This window comes from Callorhinus ursinus, unplaced genomic scaffold, assembly GCF_003265705.2.
Source record: "Callorhinus ursinus isolate GAN/ISIS: 27379988/994484 unplaced genomic scaffold, GSC_fseal_2.0 scaffold11, whole genome shotgun sequence".
Lineage (NCBI taxonomy): Eukaryota > Metazoa > Chordata > Mammalia > Carnivora > Otariidae > Callorhinus > Callorhinus ursinus.
The window spans coordinates 47,471,206-47,496,188 of record NW_027397073.1 but is presented as its reverse complement, the minus strand read 5'-3'; the positions used below and the strand labels follow the sequence as shown (position 1 = coordinate 47,496,188).

At 42.2% G+C, this 24,983-nt stretch overlaps 1 protein-coding gene and 1 pseudogene across 3 annotated transcripts in view; one reads left to right on the top strand and one right to left on the bottom strand.

Moving 5' to 3' along the window:
• The window catches only part of TMEM241 (transmembrane protein 241), a 116,233-nt gene that overhangs the window by 15,847 nt on the left and 75,403 nt on the right, over nt 1–24,983 (bottom strand). The window lies entirely within an intron of this gene.
• LOC112835373 (U6 spliceosomal RNA) lies at nt 11,932–12,031 on the top strand (annotated as a pseudogene).

Genomic DNA, 24,983 nt, shown 5'->3' with positions numbered 1-24,983 from the left:
ACTTACCTCCAGGAGGCTAGAAAGAGCTCCGCAGGGAGGATTCACGACTGGCTCACTCTGGCTTCAAGTCCAAACATGTCAGGAAAGATTCTGATTGTCTCCTGAACCAACTGACCATGCCTGGGGTGGGGGTGGGGGTGTGGGTGTGTGTGTGTGGGGGGGGGAGAATAATGTAAAAACGTGGAAGTTCAACCCTGAACTTCAGGGTTGGAATGAAGGAAGGCACATTTCCCTGGAGGAAGGAGGGGAAGTGCTGGGCAGACAAGAAGAGATGTCTTGCATGCCCTTGCCATTAACACCACCTGGGAGCCCATAGGAAATGCAGAGTATCAGGCCCCACTTCAGACCTACTGAACAACATCTACATTTGAACAGACAGCCAGGTGATAGGCTTTCATATTCAGACGTGAGGAGTTCTGCTCTACACCTTCCAACTCCAGCACTGTCTCAAGAACTACTCTGCAGCTGGTACGGATGGCTTAACGTGGCCACATCTCCAAGGAAAGGGAGGCTCTAACTCCTTCCCAGGCCACGGAGCAGGAGGTATATGTCAGTTTGTCCTGCAGTCCATCTGTATTGTAGGCTCACCTATGAATGTTACTAATAGGCCTTTTTAGGGTAAAGAGTAAAACCATAAAAATTTATAAACCGAGAGCAGATTATCTCTTTTTCACCCAAGACCCAAGGAACTATTCCAAATCCACCAGACACCAACCACAGCTAAGGCTGAGAACTCTATTTGGCAATTTAAAAACATTCAATTTAACCCTTACTATCAATCCTCTGATTTATTATAATGATCAGTGTAATTATTAACGAAAGACAGCTCAAGCTAAACTGGGCGTGGCTATTCATAGTTTGGTATCACCTCATTCAAGTGCACAATGAGTCTTCACTCTGTCAGGTATCAGAATAATGTTTCCCATAAGCACAATGGGATCAAGAACATAGATGAGGGACAAAAGGAGATGAAGGGCATGGGAAGGAAGGATCAATTTTAAAATTAGAAAACTCCTGGGTGACTTTCAACAAACTCCTACATTTTATAGAAGAAGAGCTGAGTTAGGAAAGACGTGACATGACTATCTTGTTCAGAGATGGTAAGGGAAGAAAGTGACCACAATTTAAAGAGGACCAAAAATGTGCCAGACGTCCGCTCTGTAATGTTACATGTATGAGCTCATGTGCTCCTCCCAACATCCCTGCACAGGAGGGTGCTTAGCCCATTTTACAGGTGAAGAAACTGAAGCTCCTAGAGGTGACGTTGCTCAAGGCACAGAGTCACCACGAGGGAAGAGCTGGGACTAACTACCCAGGTCTGACTCCTGTGCCGACCCTCCCCTTCCACCTCGGGTAGCTAGCCCTCAGCGGCAGTCCTGCTGAACCCTGGGCACGTCGACCTGACTCAGCCTCTCAACCCCGGCCACACATCGGTCTCCTCTCAAAACACCCAAAAGACAAAAACTAAAGTCCTGTCCAGTACCAGTCACATTGGGCGCCTGGGTGGCTCAGTTGGTTAAGCGTCTGCCTTTGGCTCAGGTGATGATCTGGGGGTTGTGGGATCAAGCCCCACGTCCATCCATCTGGGCTAACCATTCAGCAGGGAGCCTGCTTCTCCCTCTGCCCCTCGCCCTACCCCCGCCCTGACCGCTCGTCCTCTCTCTTTCTCTCAAATAATAAAATCTTTAAAAAAAAAAAAAAAGAATTCCCTAGTAATTTTCATAGGAGGGTATGGTTGAATCCCTGGTTATTGACGTATCATTAGGTTGAGTAAACGTGTCCACAAAACTGCCAAAATTCATAGAACCGCTTTGTAACATCGATGAATAGGCCAGAACCTGGCCATTTGTGGCCAGACATCATCATCCCCATCACCATTATCACCATCATCTCTGTAACTATCACTTATGGCACCGTTTTACATTCCCACCAGCAGAGTGTGGGGATTCCAATTTCTTCACATGCTTGACCTTATTGGTCTTTTTTTTACAGCCATCCTAGTGGGTGTGAAGTGGAATCTCATTGTGATTTTGGTTTGCATTTCCCTGGAGGCTACTGATGTTGGGTATCTTTTCATGGGGCTATTGGCCATATGTGTGTCTTCTCTAAAGAACTGTCTATTCGGATCCTTTGCCCCCTTTTAAATTGAGTTCTCTCTCTTTACTATTGACTGATAAGAAGTCTTTCTATATTCTAGATACAAGTCCCTTATCAGATATATAATTTGCTGTGGGTTGTCTTTTCATTTTCTTGATGGCGTACTTTGCAACAAAGTTTGTAATTCTGATGAAGTCCCATTTATCAGTTTTTTTCTTTTGTGGCTTGTGCTTTTGGTGTCAAGGCCACATTTCAAGTAGCAAGGAATTCTAAATCACTATTCCTTCCAACACCTTAACTGACACTAAACATGTATCAGACCATTATATTGTGGTTTCCTTTTTATAGAATCTTTTATTCTACCTCCAAATATTTATATTTTACTTTAGAACATGGTCTATCTATCCAAATTATGTACTACTTTCCTTGATTTACAATGAGGTGTTTTTTTTTTTTAAAGATTTTATTTATTAATTTGACAGAGAGAGACACAGCAAGAGAGAGAACACAAGCAGGGGGAGTGGGAGAGGGAGAAGCAGGCTCCCCGCTGAGGAGGGAGCCCGATGCGGGGCTGGATCCCAGGACCCTGGGACCATGACCTGAGCCGAAGGCAGACGCTTAACTGACTGAGCCACCCAGGCGCCCCGAGCATGTGGCTCTTATCTCAGGGTTGTGAGTGCAGCCCCATGCTGGGCATAGAGATTACTTAAAAATACATACATACATACATGCGATTTTCGGAAAGATCTGGAGATCAAATAAGCACATACATTTAGTAAGGGTCTAGAAAACTCCACACAGTAAATCCCCAAATATACTCAGAGTAATTTTGAACAGGTTGGTGATCAGTTCTTTAACAGGAATAAAGGAATAGGACTGTTGGGATTCCCTCATCTCTCCCCTAGATTTCATCACTTTAAAGATGTTATCCATTGTGCGTTGGCATTCCTAGTGACAGGGGAAATGTCAGTTACTTGCTTATCTTAAGGTAATGTCTTTTTTCTCTGGTTCTTATAAGATTTTTCCCTTCATCTCTGGTTTTCAACAGTCTGACTAGGATATGCCTAAGTATGGTTTTCTTTGCATTTTTTGTTTGGGGTTTGGTGAGCTTCAAGCTGCAACTGATATCTTTCGGCAGTTACGGAAACTTTTCAGCCATTATCCCTTCAAATACTGTGTCTGCCCAATCTCTCTCTTTTGGAACTGCGGTGACACATACATTGGATTTTTTTGACAATTTCCCATGTCTCTCACGCTTTCTTCTGTTCTCTCCATTCTTTTTCCCCCTTTATGTCTCACGAGTCCTGCAAACTGTGTCCAGTCCACTCTTCTTGGACCAAGCCGGATCCTTAGTCCCCACCCGAAATCAGCAAGCTCCTCCCCTCCCTGCCGACCGCCTTGAAGAAAAGACCTTGTGTTATTCGGTATACCTAGGAAGGGTCCTTCCTGCTCTGGAAATTTATTTATGTGGTTCTCATTGCTTTTGCCAGTCTCTGATTTGTTTTTCTTTTTTTAAGTAGGCTTCACACCTGGTGTAGAGCCCAGTGAAGGGCTTGAACTCATGACCCTGAGATCAAGCCCTGAGCTGAGATCAAGAGTCAGACACTTAACCCACTGAGCCACCCAGGTGCCCCTCTGATTTCTTTAAAAATATTATTTTTGCAATTTATTTGCTTTTCTCCCTAGTTGCTGCAGTTGAATGTTGGCCTGTCACAAAGTACAACACTCTACTCTGAAGTAAAAGGTTTCCATTTATTATATAGATAAGAAAACTGAGACCCAGAGAAATGGTAAGCTACTGGTTTTCAAACCAGGCTTGGCTAACCACTGTTTTCCTAGAGCCTCCTTGGATGTCATGGTAAGTCGAGGTGGGGAGGCTTTATTTGATTTGTTCTGAACATCTTCCTGATAGTGACAATCTTATTAACTCATTACAATTTTAATTACCTTTGTTCTTTTATCATAGTCTAGGATCACATATATCATATATGGATCCATACTCTAGGATCATACACACACACACACACACACACACACACACACACACACACACACACACCAGCCTGGGGCAACAGGACTTTCTCAAAGGCACAATCTCTTTCTCTTTCTCTCAGACAGTTTCAGGTATGATGCAACTGATGGGGATTAATAAGGCAGCTGGTGGTGAAAGCAACATTTGGGTTCTTCCTCATGATTCTCTCTGCCCATGGGGGACGAAACTCTTCCGCCTCCTGGCCTTTCACTCTCATCAAAGTTCACTCAGATGGGAAGACTTACTCATCTTGTACGTTTACTGAAGCTCATTCCACGAGTTAGGGGGATTCTAGTGCTTTACACACAAAACCCAGACTCTAAATGGTTTCTCTCTTCTTTTGAATCCAGGCAGTAAAATTCCCTGGAGTCTCTGTCTCCATCTGTTGGGGATGGGAATGGAGGATGGGGAGGAAGCCATGCCTCCTATAGGGAGCAGAAAGCCTTAAGTCTCTAAACATTTTCAACATTTCAACTCTCTTGACATTTTCAGCTCAACTTTGTTTCCCACTTGCCTACTATTCCTTGTGCATGTATTCTCTTTGTCTACACCCAAGAAGGGAAGAGGAGTGGGTAGTAGAGTTTAAGTATCAGAACTCTGAACTTTCCAACACATGCTATGTACTGAAAAGACCTGTGTGTCTGATCATTCCATCTCACTCTGGTCCTTTGCTGTAACTTCAAAAATCTGTGGCCCTTGGACATTTTTTTCTCTTAGATTTGTAGCTTCCTGGCACAGTTGTGCAGAAGGTGTTAGCTCTTTCCCAGGCTGGGTGTCAGACTTTTCTCTTCAGTATTCACATTTCTCAAGTGGCCATATTATATGGACACTGATGTGCTATTTCCTGGTACCTCTGGAGGGCTTCTTCCTTTTACCTCTCTCTGGGCATTCCACCTCAGCTCATCCTAAAATATCTGACTTGTCTAATTTTCTATCATATACTATGTTTTTTAAGAGTCTATAAATATGCCAAGGACTGCTTCTTTGCCAAGCTGTATAAAGGGCAAAATAATGTTGTCATACTTAGAACATCCAATTGTTGAAGACAAACAGAGAATTTGAGATGACCCTAACTTTCAAACTCAATTCAGAGACAGCCTGGTGGGGAGTCAATAGATTCTTCATTCTGGTACTTTTTCTCAACTTTCTCAGTTTCATTTTATTCAGTAAATGTACTCATCTACTGACAGACTTTTAAAATGATTGGTTTCTGCCAAAGTGATTTTTAAAATTTTGTCCTGCTGATTGAAAAGTTCTATCAGTCTCCCAAGCTAAACAGTGCTCTGTGCTTCTGGGAAGGAAGGGCATGTGGCTAAGGTGTTTAATTTTCTGAGTTGTTTTGATTCACTCAAAGGAGAGATCTAATCTCTGCAGTTTATTTTTAGAAATGAAATAAATTGCAGCTCAAAGGAGCTTTAAATAAAAGCACCATAATTATATTTACTCCAAGGCCTGAGGATTTTTTTCATCTCCTTTTGATATAAGTTCAATTCATGACATTGTTATCCTGAGTAATAATGGAGGAAAAAGAATGGATTTGCCAAAAGATACACATCCAGACCTCCTTGCAGTGTTTAAGGAAATGTAGTGCCCATTTGATGAAAACCTTTTTGCTGCTTTAAACCTGCCTCCTTCCTCAATCCCAATTCCTGGAGGAATATCAGTTGGGAGGAGCGAGGCCGTAACGTCACGGGCTGTGCCTTCTCCAGGTCTGGTCATAGACAGTTTTGCAAGATCTGAGAGTGAGAACTCCTGAGGAATGTACAAAGCTTACACAAGATTCACCCCGACAGCTCAAGTCCACTTGAGGGATTTACACAAACCATGAAGGCTTTCAGCTCTTGCTCTACAGCTTGGCGCACCCTGTAAATGTCAGTGAGCTCTTCTGCTATGGCCTGAACTGTGCCCCCCCGACCCCCCAACTCATATGTTGAAGCCCTAACGTCCAATGTGATGGTATATGGAGATGGGACCTTTGGAAGGCAACTGGGGTTAGATGGGCTCATGGTGGGGGGAAGGGTTCCTCACGATGGGCTTAGTGACCTTATGAGACCAGAGAGCTTGCTCTCTCTCTCTCTCTTTGCCATGTGAAGACACAGCTAGAAGGCAGCCATCTGCAACCCAAGGGGAGAGCTCCCTCCAGACACCAGCCCTGCCGGCACCTTCATCACGGACGTGCAGCCTCCAGAACCGCGAGGAATAAATGTCTGTGGCTCCAGCCGCCCAGTCTGTGGTATTTGGTAATGGCAACATGAGCTAAGACACTATTCCTTGCTCTTTTGGAGGCTTTAAAAAAGTGAAAGTTAAAAAAACAATGACTAACTGTTTCAGAAGAAGCTTTTACCGAATTAGAAGTGAAAAAGGAAAAAGGGCTTTGAGTTACTGCTGGAATGAAGCAGAGGCCAAATGACGCGCCCGAGCCCTCCCTGGGTACCAGAGAGGAGAAAACGACAGGCCAGCACCTGCGCTCACATGCCCTACGCAGCCTCGCTGCTTCTAGAGAGGCCACGAAGCAGATCGTTTCAGTGGGACATGTTAAGTACCGAGATTACGGGCATACTCTGGATATTGTGGGAGCGAGCCCCACATCGAGATGATAAGAATTATGCAGTGAGGAAGCTGGGGAAGGGCTTTCCACATAGAAGGAACAGTACCAACAAGTCAGCAAACTCGAAGCCATTGGGTGGAGCCCAAAGCCACTGGAGCACGAAGTGTGAGGTGAGGAGTGACCACCGTAAAAGCTGAGAAAAAAACAAAACAATAGCTGGGGACCCCTTTTTCCTAGCACGGTCCTAAAAAAAATCCCATGGAAAATCCTACCCCTTAAGGACGACGGGCAGCCGGTTCGAGGACGACCGGGCGCGTCGTTTGATCAGCACGCCAGAGGTAAGCCTGCACTGGGACTCCGCAGGAGCCCACGCCGATCTCGTGAGCGTCTGCTTTTGTGCCCGTGTCTGTGGGAGAGCCGGGCCAGCAGTGTCCTGGGAGTCCTGGGCATCACAGACTCCTGAGGGACCTCAGGCAGGCCAGTCCCCTCTCTGGATTTCAGCTTTCCCCTCCATGAGAAACAAAGACATCATCTATAAAGTATTTCTCAGGGATTAAATTTTAGTCTCTCACTTAAAAAATTTTTTAAAGGGGGTGGGGGATTTTATTCATTCCCTGACTTATTCCAGTGAGAACTTTCAAGAAGCTTAAAAAGACAGTGGTTACAGACAAAATATACGGATTACAAGCGGGTAAGAGAGAGGAAGTGTACACGTGCGTATCTGCCTTTGTTTCTCTCACGTACATGCCCGGAGTGGGACTGCTGCGTCCTACACAGTACCTCGTTTAGCGGCAGTGTTTTCTAAGCCAGAAATGCTATGCGGCATCCTCGCCAACACTCGGTATTGTCAGTCTCTACAATTTCGGCCGTTCTGGTGGGTGTGTGGTTCCACATCAGATTTGAGGCCACTTCTGTCTCAATGCCCCAATCTCTTGCAGCTAACCTAGTCCAGGCTGAAAGCCGCCATTTCCCTCCTGAACACCCAGCCAACAATCCTTAGGACCCATACTTCTTTCTTTCTCCTTCGTTTTTTTTAAATAAACACTTGTGTAGAACTTCCAAAACGATAACTCAGGTTCTCTGAGTTCTTTGAAAAATTGAAAAAAGCACTTTGAAACCTACGGTGTCACTTGGATCTGGTCACTTTAGATTTCTCTTGATACTAGAATGGCAAAATGGAACAAAGCAGAAGCGAAGGCTCTCTATCAACCCAGATAGGCAGCTCTGAAATTGCAGCTGAACCCAAAATGCAAACAGCACTTCAAACGTTTCTCCATCGGTGAAGGAAAGGCTCATTCTTTTCAAGCAATACTATACTAGCTGATGTAAAATACTCAACACACATTATTTCACACAATCCCTGCAACATTTCCATGACGTCATACAATGATTCCCATTTTACAGATGAGAAAACTGATACATACGAAGGCTAAGTAATCTCTCCAAGGTTACATTGCTAGAGTGGAATTCTGATCCAGGCCTTTCTGTCTCCCAAGAGCAGGGCTGTCTGTCAGTACGCTCTACTGTCTCATCAGTCTTCAAATCGCTGCTGAATAAATTTGCTGAATGTAACATGTTCCAACAGAACAACTTGAAAAAAAATTTTCAGGGAAAAGAAAAACCTCATAAGAAGCGTGAGTACAGAAACCCAGGTAGGCCTTACATAATCCGTAAACAGTCAACAGCCTGACTATAAGTTGAGGAAAAGAGGAATAACCATTACTGACTTCACAGAAGATACATCAGGACTTAATGAGATCTGAGTGGTTCACGAAGTTATAGCTCAAGTCAGATACCAGGATGGGGGTGGGGAATACTTTCATGAAGAAGTATCTCCTGATCACGGACCATGGCCTCAGCTGTGGGGGATACGAGAAGACACTCCCTCAGAAAGGAGTGGACTCCTTTTCTAATTTCTTGAGAGTTCTAGCCATCCGTGAAAGACAAAACTGAGGGGCGCCCGGGTGGCTCAGTCTGTTAAGCGTCTGCCTTCGGCTCAGGTCATTATCTCAGGGTCCTGGGATCGAGCCCTGGGTCTAGGTCCCTGCTCAGCGGGGAGTCGGCTTCTCCCTCTCCCTCTGCCCCTCCCTCCGCTCATGCTGTCTCTCTCTCTAATAAATAAAATCTTTAAAAAAAAAAAGACAAAACTGATATACTCCAATGAAAAGTGACACCAAATAACCGCCAAACCCCTCCTTGCCAAAGTGCTGAACTCCCAAATCCTAACATTTTAAGGGCACACAGACGGAAGAGCTCTGAACAGCATGACCAAATGTCACAAACATTTGGCAATTTGGGATAGTAGTGTCAACGATGTTCACAGTACAATTTGTAAGGTAAGGATTTGTAAGGATGCAGGGCCCAAAGTCATGAGAACACCTCTTACTCTCACTTGAAAAAAAAATTTGTTTTCCCAGGTGAAAATCCTTTGCGGGGAGAGAGGGCAGTGCAGAGATAATAACAGGTGACTGGATCATTGAAACCAAAGTGTTCTAATTCCAAGAAGATAAATTGAACACAGTGTGGAAAAAAAAAAAGTAAAATCTTGTTTCTTTTTTGGGGGGTAGTCACTGTACAAAAGACAAACCAGAGACTTGAAAACAGTGGCCCCTAATTCCATTTTCACTAAAAAAGGTAAGAGGCACTTAAACGGTCACCAAACTCTTTGCAGTTCAAATTTTGCATCTGGAAACACACTGACCCTTTACGCATTATTTAGGCATATTTATGGAGAGAGGGGGCACTCCAGCAGGTGTTGGGGATATAACCTTGAGTAGGATATGCCCTGCCTCCCTTGTGCTCACCTGCACTAAACACCCAGGTGGCTGGCTGGGGCGGAGTGACCGGCTTGTTATGATTTTTCTAATTAGCCTGATCCTTGCCCTTATTTTTCTTCTCCTGACATGGAGGTGAGGCAAAGTGGTGGGTATTTTATTTATCAACTCTTGACTAATCACCTACCACATTTTGGGCCAAACGTGGCGTGCGCCTGGAAAACTGTGCAGAAAACACACAAAGCCCCAACTAGGGAATAATGAACAGCGTGAGGTGAGGCAGGAACGAAACAAGATAAAACTTTCCTTGGAGAAAGATGTGGCTCGGGGGCTGCACAGGGAGCATGCCCTCCAGCCCCCAGAAGTCATACGACAAGAGGACAGATGTGGAGGTGTCGCCAGGGAGATCCTGTTCCCCTCACAACCTTCCTCCACCAACACCCCCCAGGAGTGCACAGAAACAATACAATTAACACACAGTCTAACACTAGTTGTGTTTATATGGTACCAGGCAATTCGTTGTTGACTGAAAAAAAACTTTCCTTGCTGCATATACACTGACTGGCTGGCTATTCTGGAGTCATACAAACAAGCACAACCTGCTTGTACTTAACTGCCTGGCCTTACAGTTGGACAAACACATATAAACAAAAACAACATCACCAAAAGTCTTTCACATCCACGGGTCATTCCTTTCTATCACGCGTCAAAACTCAGCTTTCCCAGAATGAACGTCTGCTCCTTCGGACTTCCCAAGAACGGTTTCATTTCATCAGGTCTGACTATGGCCGCTCATTGTCTCATGGCACAGGCAACTCACTTCTGCCCCCAGCCTGCCCTCTGGTTTGGGCACGGACAGGGTCTGAAAAGCTCTTTGCGGATGACCCTGGGCTCGGCCACACCTTAGGAAACCTAGTTTTAGCGATGCAGAGAGAGGGTCTCTAGAAGGAAACAATAAAGACATATATGCATCACAAGAGCATTATTGGGGGCGGTGGGAGGTACTTCAGGAGATACCTGCAGAATTCCACCTTTCTCTATATCTGATGTGAGTGCACAACCTGCAAAGCTGTGTACAAGATCAGCATTCGCTCAGCACTCATTTATGCAGTACTATGCCAGAGTGAACTAAGTACACATCAGTATATCCCGGACAGGCGCCCTGTAACCGTCCCCAATTAACTGGCCTTTGTGTTGCAAAAATCACTTTTAGTTATTTTAAATGACATATAAGCCTTGGAGCCAGGAAATTTATAGAAATTTGGGGTATTTCCTTAGTAAATGAACTGCTGCAAATTCATTCAGGCAGAAGTTGTGAAAGCCAGAATTGTTATCATACTTTTGCAGCAGAGAACATTGTGATGGTCAATGGCACTAAAAATAGCCCAGAAAAGAATTAGGAGCGCATAATTGGAAACAAGAAAACAACAAACTTATCCAAAATAGCAAAATGTCCTCTAGCATCACTCCCTTCCCTACGAATTGTTTTGACAATGGGAAATGGAATTTAATTTTTTTTTCTTTAATCCACAACTGTATTTCCCCTCCCATGTGCCCTCTGGGAAAACCTTATTCATAAACGAAGAATTCCCAGATAGCTAACTTCTTTGCTGACTGTTTCCATACGGCTCAACAATAACAAGGCAGCTCCCGAACGTGCCACTTCAAGTTCCTGTTGCTTCGACAGTGATGTCCTGGAAAGACATCCACAAGCTGTTTTTGTTGCCCAGCTAGAGACTGTAAAGGAAATCAGGCACTGCCTCTAGGTTTTAATTTTCCATGAAAAGTTATTCTCATTGCCATAGCTGTTTAAACTGTGAAAAAGAAAAAGGATTTAATTAGGTCATAGCCATAATTAGATTTTTGAGCACACTCTTTCGACATAAAAGTCACTTTACAGCAGAGCTCCACTGGGTTTAATCATTTATTTATTTATTTTTAAGATACTTGTTTTGTTTTTTTTTTAAGATTTTATTTATTTATTTGAGAGAGAGCATGAGAGAGAGAGAGAGCATGAGAGGGGGGAGGGTCAGAGGGAGAAGCAGACTCCCCGCTGAGCAGGGAGCCCGACGCGGGACTCGATCCCGGGACTCCAGGATCATGACCTGAGCTGAAGGCAGTCGCTTAACCGACTGAGCCACCCAGGCGCCCCTAATCATTTATTTTCATCGGACCATTTCTGATGCATTACGGTGCTGAATAACCACCGAAGGAGGACACAAGGGATACTAACAGCTATACAGAAAGTGATTCCTCCCAGTGAACTTTCCAAGGTTATGGGAAGAGGGGGTGGAGTCTTAGGCTGCGAAGAGGGAAGAAATTCAAACGGTGAACTGAGGGGGCATGGGGGAGGCTCCTCTTTCCTGATTCCCTTTCCCCATGCAGGAAGTGTGGGAAGACAGTGATGGGCTCGCCACACCCAACAGACAGTGAGGATGACAAGAATGATGAGGGTAATAAGGACAAGGAAGTACTTGCGCCCGCTTGGGCAGCATATATACTAAAATTAGAACGATACGGAGACAATTAGCATGCCCCTCCAAGGATGACATGCAAATGCATGAAGGGCTCCCTACTTTGCTGTAACTATTCGAGGTGATGGATGTTAAGTGAACTTATTACAGTGATCGTTTCACAATATATACAAATATCAAATCATTTTGTGGCGCACCTTAAGCTAATACAATGTCATATGTCAATTATATCTCAATAAAACTGGAGTGGGGGAGGAGTAATAGCAGCAACAGAGGAGGAAGAAGGAAGAGAATTAACCCTCTGTTCAGCACAGGCGCCCTAGTGAGAGCAAAACGGGATGGGCATCGGAACTCCCAGGATTTTCCCATAGTCTGCTGTGTGTGCGTGCGTGTGTGTGTGTGTGTGTGTGTGTGTGTGTGTGTGTACACGTACACAGGCAAGAAGTCTGACTCCTGAACCTGAAAGATGTGTTTACTTGTCACCTCCTCAAAAGTTCAAGATATGACTCAAAGCAAGCCTTGAAACTTCTGGATAAATACATCTAAAAAATTTAAGTGAAGGGTAAAAAAATTATGTTATTTAGAAGACATAAAATTTGTATGATTTCATTTAAACGACACCAAGCTGTTCCTTTTTTTTTTTTTTAAGATTTTATTTATTTATTTGACAGAGAGAGAGACAGCAAGAGAGGGAACACAAGCAGGGGGAGTGGGAGAGGGAGAAGCAGGCTTCCTGCGGAGCAGGGAGCCTGATGTGGGGCTCGATCCCAGGACCCTGGGACCATGACCTGAGCCGAAGGCAGACGCTTAACGAACGAACCAACCAGGGCCCCCCTAAGTTGTTCCTTTTTAAAAAAAAAAAAAAAAAAAAAATTCTACCAGAAACAGGAAGAGGTTTATCAATGGTCTTGGAGACATTTTAAAATTCCGAACATCAGGGGCACCTGAGTGACTCAGTCATTAAGCGTCTGCCTTCGGCTCAGGTCATGATACAGGGTCCTGGGATCAAGCCCCGCATCGGGCTCCCTGCTCCGCGGGAAGCCTGCTTCTCCCTCTCCCACTCCCCCTGCTTGTGTTCTTTCTTTCGCTGTGTCTCTGTCAAATAAATAAATAAAATCTTTAAAAAACAAACAAGTAAATAAATAAATAAGATTGCGAACATCGAACCCTAACAGCATCTGTTGACAATGCTTTTTACAAGTTTACAAGTTCACTGTAAAACAGGCTTAATTTTACCTAGTAAACTGACATAGCCAAGACTCCTTTAAAAAGGAGAAATGTCAACATGTCATTGAAAAAAGAAAGACATTAGGCCACGCTCCCAAGATCTGGCAAAACAGCCAGAAAGGCAGTCAAAACTCAGAAAACTTCTTATCCACTTAAGAGATCTTCATAAGGATAAATCAATGGGAGGCTGAAACTTACCAGCAGAATCTTCTCCCCTCTTTTAAGAGCGACTCCTACGTGGGAAACACGGTTGAGGATGGTGGTCGGGTTACTACACAAGGAGGTGTTGTCATAGAGAGAACTGTGAAGGCTCCCTGGCAATCCCAGCGTGTAATTAAGGCATCACCCAACAGCCAGCAGGGTGGGCTCCATGGAAACCAACAAACACACATTTTCACAGGCCTAGCAATTGTTCTGAATCAATGACTCTTTATATAGGTTTAAAAACATTGTGAATGGTGCATCAATTGCTTCTCTTGTTAGACAATATCTGATTAAATATGTGTGAGAGGCCTTCTTCTCATGCATGCTGAATGTCCAGTAGTGTCTAGAGTAGGCTGCCCACAGCTAAATTCACTTACCTAGAACTACAGAATATGAATGACAGCTTCAGACTCCAGAAATTCCTGGTTAATTTGGTGAAAGAATTAAACTAGTAGTTGACAGGGCCAGGGAGGACCTGCCCATGGCCGGCCCTCACTCTCCTAGGGCTGTGTCAGTATTATTCGATCCTCTCAGTATAGCACACATTATTATTATATTTGTTTACATATGAGAAAATGAAGCACACATCTAGAAATGTCAGACCTGGGACTCAAAGCTAGGTCAAAATGAAGTCTCGGTCCAGGTTCATATAACTCTACGTAATAATGCTCTGTGTTTGCCTACCACATTGTCACCCTCCAGCTACCTTCACATACATTATCTCATATATTCTGCTTTTATCTTGAAACACTGAGTCCAGTTTTGGAATTGTCTAATTTTGCAATCTATTCTTCCTTGATCTTTTGTCTGCCTGCCCCACTTCTGCGCCCACCACACACTCCACGTTTGAAGACTCACATAGGACCATGTCTGGGAAGGTTTCCCCATCCTCTTCCCAGATTGTGAGAGAAGCATCTTCCTAAGCAGCAATGGGAAAGGAAACCCCATTGTATAAGCATGGATTTTGACTATCCAAACTCTAAATAAAAACAGGGACAAACATTCCAATTAACCACCAGTAGCATTTACACATAATCTTCCATGAGAGAAGGCAGACTTTGGTGATAGGGATGGAAGATCCGATTGCTGAGTGGTTTCCTACTTTATTTTGAATGGGTTCTGTTAAGGACTTTTAAAATCCAGTAAATGCTTAATTAAGTAGGCACTGATAATCAGTGATCTGGCTCCTAGCACATCATCATTATATATAATCCTACAACTGAGTGTACATGTCATCAGCACTTAGTCTTAAATATTAGATACATCAACACTGTCAGAAGTCACTTGAGTCATAACATTTCTGAGCTATCTGATCAAAGCCAAACAGTGAGTGCTCTTTCCTTGTTCCCCTGAAATCCCAGTCCCCTACACATGTCTCTTGGGAAAACATCATTCCCATCTATCACCGCCCTTCTACTGAGGCTCAGGAAAAAGGCTGTTTTCTCTAAAGCTAGCCTCCCTACCCCTTCCATCTCCCACTGAAGCCTGTTCTCCCAACCAACTTCCCTCGTTTTTCAGCATCTCCAAATCTCTGTATAGGGTGTCTTCTTTTCTAGTTTCAAGCATGCCCAATTCCTTCTTTCCCCAGAAAAGAAGTTATTTTCACTAGATCTGGCTATCCCCCTGCCCACCACCAGTCACAGTCTCCTTCCTGTGTCTTGTGTATTCTTGGATATTTATGATCCATCTCCCCCCCCCCACCCTGCCCTTCTACTAAAGCTGTTTCCCCCAAGGCTAGCGAAGTCCTTGCTCTAGTCTTTTCTCAATCTGGATCTTTCTGACCTCTTGGGGGCATTTTGTTTTACTCCTTTCAACTCTTCCTTAGACTTCCCCACACGGAACTTTTGGGGCTCCCCTCGGCTATCGCTTCTCTCTCCTGCACATTATTGATCTCTGGCATCTAAGTGTCTCCCAAGCGAAGCCCTAGCCCTTCGCTCTGCTCTGCCCAAACCCTCTCACTCCTTCAGGGAGCTCATCTACTTCTTTATGCTCTTGATGCCAACTCCACTGCTCTAGGCGAAGCCCAAACAGACACGTGAACCCGAGTTCTCCCCTGCATTTCACCCCATGTTTCCAACATGAAACAGCTCCATTTAGATATTTTCTCACCATACACATCTAAAACATATTTCACCAGCTTTCCTCCCAATGTTCTTTCATAACCCGCCCCCCATTTCTGTCTGTGACGCCATGGATTTCTCATGTCCTGAGCCACAAACCTTGGAGTCTTTTGTGATCTTCCCTAGACCCAGACAACTGTCGCACACACCTTACTGCTTTAACAGATCTGAGTCTTTGTTATCTAATTTGGATCTAATTCCTTTGTTATCTAACTCATTACACATCACACAACACTTATATGATAGATTAAATAATTACAATTTATTTTGCTTAAGACGATCAGTCACGTTGACCTTTCACCTCTACTGCCATCACTCACTACCTTGATTTGCCTCCCTTCTAAATGCTTGGAACTCATTTCCAATGCGATCTGCTGTTAGCCGGTCTCATTCAGAAGTTCACAGTGGTCTCTGGGGGCATGGCTTTTAGGGCTTCCTAATCTGTCTCTTCTGGGCCCAATTTCCCCCTCACACCTTCACACTCTCCTCCTCCTCCGGTCAAATTGATTTCCTCACGGTACCCCAACTGCACATCCCACCTCAGGGCCCCTGCCGCTCAACCTGGAAGGCCGTCCTTCCATCTTCCCTCCTCCCAGGCAAGACGGGCTTGCAGGGGCCAGTTCGGTCTCTCCACTGCATCAGCCCACTCACAGGTTCCCTTTTCCCAGCTCCTGAAGTCATACCACCCTGCTCAGCAATGAGCTCTAAGAGTCTCACCCTTGTCACTCTTACCTCCTCCTCTGGATTATAAGATGCCTTTGGCAAGCACTACACATACACTAATGCACTTCTTCCACCCCAGACTCCAAAAGTTTCCCTAATCAATGTTGACTGACTGACATGTCTGGGAAGAAGGCCATTCAAAGAGAGGCCATGCACTTTGATATAAGGCACTCTTCATACCACCCAGGGGGGCGCGTGGTTGGCTCAGTCAGTAGAGAATGCAATTCTTGATCCGATCTCAGGGTTCTCTGAGTTTGAGTGTGATGTTGGGTGTGGAGATTACTTTAAAAAAAAAAAAGGTTTTCCATTTAAGAGCGCCTGGCTGGCTCCGTCGGTGGAGCATGTGACTCTTAATCTCAAGGTTGTGGGTTTGAGCCCCGTGTTAGGTGTAGAGATTGCTTAAAAATAAAATCTTAAAAAACAGTATCACCCAAACTCTAAGAATCTAGTATAACTTAAAATCCCATGGAATTAACAGCTGTTTCAGGCAGGCAGTAAATCATGACAGTGTCAGGGAAGGGACCGGGGGAGGCAAGCTAGGTATGCAACAGGTAAGGAGGCGCATGTTATTCTCTGGTGCTGACCCCACTGTGCATGGCCCTGAGAGTGAGGGCCGCCCTCATCCCAGCCCATGCACATGAAAGCTGAGACTCTATCAATCAAAAAAATAAACCAAATCAAGAGACACATCCTAGGCAAGCTATAGAAAAATCTTTCCCAGGGCCGTAAGGAGAACAGACTAAGTAAGACTTGGCTTGCTGGTCTACCACAGACTCAGGACAATATGGCAGCAGCAACTACGGCATTAGCTTAAAGGAAAAAAGCATTCTTATGGAGGCAGCTTTGAAATGGGGAGCAAATACTGATTCTAAGGACCCTAGAGGGCCAGAGCTGCTGTCTGGGAATGCCTCTCCTCTCCTGGCTCATCCTCAACAAAAACTCACACTGGCCTCAACTGCTTCTTCCCAATGGATGCTGACAACACCAGTCAGTATAAAGTTAACAAGGATGAGACAAGGCACTATTTGATCAAGAAAAAATTCTCACACGAGAACTTAAATCTGCTAGAAAAACCCATTAGCATACCACATCTTCCTTATATGTGTACACATTTCAATGCTTTCCTCTTAAATTCATTCACTTTTTCTTGTACCAATGTTTCACAAGTGGGAAGGGATTCCAAGATTTTATGAAGATGAAGTTAGATTTCACACACCCGAATTTATCAAACTGAAGGGAGGAATGTAAAAAGTTGCTAAATATTCTGTTATTTTTAGCTTTTTAGAATGTTTCTTAAATTCACAGATTTTAAAAAAAAAAACAATAACAACAGTGGTAACAATATAAAGTGACTCAGAGGCACTTTTTTCCCACGCTGAGCTTTCTCAGACCTAAAGAAGATACTAAGATAAGAACTGGAGAGAAGCATGGATGCCTTGGAAGTGATGAAGTTCATGTGACAACTCCCAGGAAAATACCAGAGAATGGATCCATCTGGAGCAAGGAAGAAGGTACCCTTAGCCTCTTCGGAATGACGTCCCTTTCTGCGTATCTTTGAGTGTTTCCACAGAATCCAAATTCTCCTCTGGGGCCAATGGAACAACCTCTGAGTCACTTTCCGAACATGCTGGCACTCAGTAGAGTCACAATGACGTCATGGGGAAATGGTGTATTGCTAACTACAATTATGTTGTATTCAAATGTCAGCACATTTTGATGTGTAGGTGGCCCAAAGAACGGGTAAATATTCTGCCACTGAGGATAACAGAGCTTATTTTCAAACAGGAAAGACAAAGGAGAAGAGGGGGGGGATAAAAAGAGAAAGACTGCTTGATGTATTGAGGCTGGAAAAGACCTTAGTGGCTCATCTAATCCAATCTTCCACATTTAAGGAGGATTAGCATTAAACCACAGCAGCCAATTAAAAATCCTTCCACTTCTGAATCAACTACAGAGAGGGAAATTATAAACCTCCCTCCCAGTTTAAGAGGAAAAGAAAAAATAAAATAAATAAAAAGGAGCCTCATGAAAGTAATGGCCAAACAGGCAAAGCCATACACATAGGAAAAATACCCTCCCTAGTCCTGAAAGACAAGATTTAAACACTATTCTTTGAGCACTTTGTAGCTTTGAGGGATGGTTCACATGCCATAAAATTCACCCACTGTAAATGTAAAATTCAATGATTTTTAATGAACACATTTAAGAAATTAATTTAAATGATGGTGCAACCATCACTACCAACCCAGTTTTAGAACATTTCCATTACCTAAAAAAAACTTCCTTGAGCCTCTTTTAGTCAGTCTCTGCTCCAAGAAACCATCACTACGCTTTCTGTCTCCCTAAATTTGCCTTTTTTGGAAATTTCACAGAAATGGCATCATACTATACGTATTCTTTTGCGACCAGCTTATTTCACCAAGCATAATGTTTTTGAGATTCATCCGTGGCATAGCAATGTATTAGTAGCCCGTCCCTCTTTATTACCAAATGGCATCCCATTGTATGTGCACGGCACATCTCATTTACACATTCACCAGCTGATGGACATTTAGATTGTGCACAGTTTGGGGCTACTATGAAGAAAGCTACTCTTGAGTGTTCATGTTAAAGTCTTTTTGTTTTCATTTCTCTTGGGTAGATTTCTAGGAACAGAATTGCTGGGTTGTATAGTCAGTTTATGTTTAACATTGTAAGAAACTATCAAGACAGTTTTCTAAAGTGGCTAAACCATTTCACATTCCTGCCAGTAATTTGTGAGGGTCCCAGTTTCCCCACATCCTTGTCAGCACTTGATATCATCTGTATTTTTTTATTATAGCCATCCTGGTGAGTGTGTAGTGGTATCTCATCATGGTTTTAATCTGCATTTTCCTAATGACTAATGACATTGAGTTCCTTTTAATGGACTTTATGAACCATTCATATATCTCCTTTGGTGAAATGTCTATTCACATCTTTTTTCCTTTTTCAAAATTTAAGCTTTTATTTAGATTCCAATTAGTTACCGTACAGTGTAATACTAGTTTCAGGTGTACGATGTAGTGATTCAACACTTGCATACATTATCTGGTGCTCATCACAAGCGCCCTCCTTAATCCCCATCCCCTAGTTTACCCATCCCCCTCTCACCTCACCCCTAGTAACCATCAGTTTGTTCTCTATAGTTAAGAGTCTGTTTCTTGGTTTGCCTCTCTCTCTATTTTCCCATTTTCTCATTTGTTTTGTTTCTTACATCTCATATATGTGTGAAATCATATTGTCTCTGTCTTCCTCTTTTTATTATAGTCTCTAGCTCCAACCATGTTGTTGCAAGTGGCAAGATAATCTTTTTTATGGCTGAGTAATATTCCATTATATACATATATATGTATTCACATCTTTTGACCATTTTTGGTTTTTTATTTTTTAAAACAGATTTATTTATTTATTTGAGAGAGAGAGAGTGCAGGGAAGAGAGGCAGAGAGAGAGGGGGACAGAGTCTTTTTTTTTTTTTTTTAGCCACTAATGTTTATTGGGCCAGATGCCAGGAAGGTAGGGTATGTGCAGGGGGACAGTGTCTTAAGCAGACTCCAAGATGAGCAGGGCGCCTGATGAGGGGCTCGATCTCATGACCCTGAGATCACAACCTGAGCTGAAACCAAGAGTTGGATGCCTAACCAAATGCGCCACCCAGGTCCCCCGATCATTTTTTAATTGGGTTGTATGTAGTCTCATTGAAGTGTAAGAATTCTTAAGACATTCTAGAAACAAGTCCTTAATCAGATATATAATCTGTAAATCTTTTCTCCTAGGCTGTGGCTTTTCACTTTCTTAAACAGTGTCTTTTGACCATTAATTTGAATTGCAAAATATTTTAATTTAAATGAAGTCTAATTTATCAATTACTTTATGGCTTATGCTTTTGGTGTCATATCTAAGAACTCTTTGCTTAAACCAAGGTCAGTCAGATGTCTTCTCATGTTTTCTTCTAAGAGTCTTCTAGTTTTAGTGCCTACATTTAGGTTCACGATCCATGTTGAGTTGGTGATGTGAGATGAGGGGCTAAGTCCTTTTTTTTTTGGCTTATAGATATTTGATTGTTCCAGCACCATGTGTTGTAAAGAAAATCCTTTCCCTGTTCAATTGCCTTGGCACCTATCTCGAAAGTCAACAGACCATAAATGCCTCTCCTTATGCCAACACCATAATGTCTGGATGATTCTAGCTTTATAGTGAGTTTTCAACCCCAAATTTCTTTTTCTTTTTCAAAACTGTTTTGGCTATTGAATTTCCAAATACACTTTAGGATCAGTTTGTGAATTCGTACAAAAGCGTTTGCTGGGATTCTGACGGATTACGTTGAACCTATTGATCGACTTAGGAAGAATTTCCATCTTAACAACATTGAGTCTCTCCATTTATTGAGATCTTCTTAAATTTCTCTTAGAGAGACTTTACAGTTTTCAGTCTTGAACTTCTTTGTTAAGTTCCTACGTATTTTTTGTAATGCTATTATGAATGGACTTGTTTTCCTAATTTCATTTTTATGAACATGACTGTTACTAATACATAAAACTACAACTGATTTTTGTACATTGATCTTGTATTGTGAGACCTTGATAAATTGTTTTATTAGTTCAATTAATGTTTTTATAGATTTCTTAGGATTTTCTACATATAGGAGAATGTCATCTGTGAATACAGACAATTTAATTTCTTTCTGCTCTGGATGCTTTTTTTTGGCCATACCTCACTGCCCAATAGAAGTGGTGAGCACAAACATTCTTATGTTGTTCCCAATCTTAGAGGGAAAGTCTTTCACCATTTGGCGTAATGTTAACTATAGGTTTTTTCACATATGCCTTTTATCAGGTTAAGAAGATTCCCTTCTATTACTAGTGTGTTGAGAGTTTTTATCATGAATTTTGGATGTTGGATTTTATCAAATGATTTTTCTGCACCTATTGACATGGCTACATTTTTTGCTCCTTATTCTATAACTATAATGTATTATATTAATTTTCATTTGTTAAACCAACTTTGTATTCCTGATAAATATCACTTGATCATGCTATAAAATTCTTTTTATATGCTGCCATATTTGGTTTGCTACTATTTTGCTAAAGATCTGTGTTCATGAAAAATATTGATCTACAGGTTTCTTATGATTTTCTTTTGTCTGGCTTTAGTATCCAGGTAACTAACCTTATAGAATAAATTGGGTGTTATTCTCTTTCCTCTGCTTTCTAAAAGATTTTGTAAAGAAAAAATATTTCATTTAAAAATATTTGATAGAGGGATGCCTGGGTGGCTCAGTCAGTTAAGCGTCTGCCTTCGGCTCAGGTCATGATCCCAGGGTCCAGGGATTGAGTCCCACATCGGGCTCCCTGATCAACAGGGAGTCTGCTTCTCCCTCTGCCACTCCCCCACTTGTGCTCTCTCTTGCTCTCTCTCTCTCTCTGGCAAACAAATAAATAAAATCTTAAAAAAAAAAAAGAACAAGAAAAAAACATAAAAATAAAAAAATAAAATAAAATAAAAATAAAAGTATTTGACAGAATTCATCAGTAAAGCCCATTGGGCCTGTGTTTTTCTTTGTGGAAAGATGTTTAATTATTATTTACATTTATTTACTTGTTAGAGAAGTTTATTCAGATTTTCTATTTATTCTTCAATTTTCCTAATTTGTACCTTTCTGGGACTTTGTCCATTTCCTCTAAATTGTTTAATTTGCTGGCATAATATAAATGAAGAAAGTTCTTCATAATATATAATGCTCTTAGTTTCTATAGAATCAGTAGTGATGTCCTTCATTTCATTTCTAATGTTGCATCTTCTTTCTTATTTTCTTAGTCATTCTGGCTAGAGGTTTGTCAATTTTGTTGGTGTTTTCAGGGAACCAACAATGATTTTCCTTATTATTTTTGTTTTGAATTTCATTAATTTCCACTTTAAAGTTTATCATATCCTTCCTTCTGCTTACTATGGATTTAATTTGCTCTTTTTCTAGTTTCTTAAGGTAGCAGCTCAGATTATGATTTGATACCTTTCTTTTTTCTGATATGGGTGTTTATAGCTATAAATTTCCCTCTAAGCACTACTTTAACTGCATCTCATAAATTCTGACATATTGTGTGGTTTTATTTTCATTTGGCTCAAAATACTTTTATTTTCCCTTGTGATGTCTTCTTTGCCCCATGGGCTATTTAGAGCTATGTTATTTAATTTCCAAATAAATGGGTTTTTTTTCTAGATTTTTTTTTCTGTTGTAAATTTCTAATATAATTCTGTGATGAAAGAACATAGTTTACATGATTTCAATCTTTTTAAATTTCCTGAGACTTGTTTTGTGACCCAGCACAACATCTATACTGAAGAATGTTTCATGTGTATTTGAGAAGAATGCATTTTCTGCAGTCAGTGGGTGGAGTATCATATGTCCGTTATGACAAGTTGGTTGATAGTATTGTTCAAGTCATCTATACCTTCGATATCCTTGTTTTTCTATCTAGTTCTTCTATCAACTTTGAGAGTGCAGGATTGGCATCTCTATTATTGTTGAATAATTTATTTCTCCTTTCTATTCTGTCACTTTTTGTTTCATACATTTTGGGGTACTGTTGTTAGGTGCATATACATTTATAAGTGTCATATCTTTCTAGTGTATCAATCCTTTTATCATTAACAAATGTCTTTGTTTTTCCCTAGTAATATTTCCTGTCATAAAGTCTATTTTGTCTGATTTTATTTTTTATTTATTTTTTTAAGATTTTATTTATTTGACAGAGAGGGAGAGAGAGACAGAACACAAGCAGGGGGGAGTGGCAGGCAGAGGGAGAGGGAGAAGCACGCTCCCTGCTGAGCAGGAAGCCCAAAGTGGGGCTCGATCCCAGGACCCTGGGATCATGACCTGAGCCGAAGGCAGACGCTTAACCGTCTGAGCCATCCAGGCGCCCCTGTCTGATTTTAACATAGTCCCTCTAGCTAGCTTGCTGATAAGCTACTGTTTGCATGGTGATATTTTTCCATCCTTTTACTTTCATCCTATTTATGTCTTTGAATCTAAGGTGTGTCCTTTGTAGACAGCATATAGGTGTGTCTTGCTTTTTTATCCAGTCTGACAATCTTTGCTTTTTGAGTGGGATATTTAGTCTATTCACATGTAACATAATAATTGGGGCGCCTGGGTGGCTCAGTTGTTAAGCATCTGCCTTCAGCTCAGGTCACGATCCCAGGGTCCTGGGATCGAGCCCCACATCAGGCTCCCTGCTCCGCGGGAAGCCTGCTTCTGCCTCTCCCACTCCCCCTGCTTGTGTTCCTTCTCTCGCTGTGTCTCTCTCTGTCAAATAAATAAATAAATAATCTTAAAAAAAAAAACATGTAATATAATGATTGATATAGAGGTTAGCAATAAATCTCTTAGTCTTTATCTGGGAATGTCTTTATTTCTCCTTCACATTTGAAGGACAGTTTTGCTGTATGTAGACTTCATGGTTGACAGACTTTTCTTTCAGCATGTTGGATATGTTATCCTATTGCCTTCTGGTTTCCATTGTTTTTGATAAGTCATCCATCGATTGTATTTTTTTTCTACACCGCTTTCCTCTTCCTCTGGAACTCTCATAACACATATGTTGCTATGCTTGATGTTGTCTCACAGGTCTCTGAGCCTCTGTTCATAATTCTTCAGTTATTAAAAAATCTTTGCTCTTTAGATTGAATACTTTCTTTTGCTCCACCTTCCAGTTCACTTATTTTTCCTTCTGCCATTTAAATCTGTTGTTGAGTACCTCTAGGGAATTTTTCATTTCATTTCATTTCGGTCATTGTATTTTCCAATTACAGAATTTCCACTTGGGTCTCTTTTTTTTTAATCATCTCTCTTTATTGAGATTCTGTATTCATTGAGTCTTTCTATTAATTATTTTTTTTAAAGATTTTATTTGACAGAGAGAGACACAGTGAAAGAGGGAACACAAGCAGAGGGAGTGGGAGAGGGAGAAGCAGGCTTCCCGCTGAGCAGGGAGCCTGATGCGGGGCTCGATCCCCGGACCCTGGGATCATGACCTGAGCCGAAGGCAGACACTTAACGACTGAGCCACCCAGGTGCCCCTCTATTAATTCTTTAAACATGGTTTCCTTTAGATCTCTAAGCATATTTATTTTTTAAAAATTTTTTATTGTTATGTTAATCACCATACATTACATTAGTTTTTGATGTAGTGTTCCATGATTCACTGTTTGTGCGTAACACCCAGTGCTCCATGCAGAATGTGCCCTCTTTAATACCCATCACCAGGCTAACCCATCTTCCCACCCGCCCTCCCCTCTAGAACCCTCAGTTTGTTTCTCAGAGTCCATTGTCTCTCATGGTTCGTCTCCCCCTCCAATTTTCCCCCCTTCATTCTTCCCCTCCTGCTATCTTCTTCTTTTCCTTTTTTTTTCTTAACATATACTGCATTATTTGTTTCAGAGGTACAGATCTGTGATTCAACAGTCTTGCACAATTCACAGCACTCACCATAGCACATACCCTCCCCAATGTCTATCACCCAGCCACCCCATCCCTCCCACCCCCCCCACTCCAGCAACCCTCAGTTTCCTGATATTAAGAATTCCTCTTATCAGTGAGGTCATATGATACATGTCTTTCTCTGATTGACTTATTTCGCTCAGCATAACACCCTCCAGTTCCATCCACGTCGTTGCAAATGGCAAGCTCTCATTCCTTTTGATGGCTGCATAATATTCCATTGTGTGTGTGTGTGTGTGTGTGTGTGTGTGTGTGTGTGTGTGTGTGT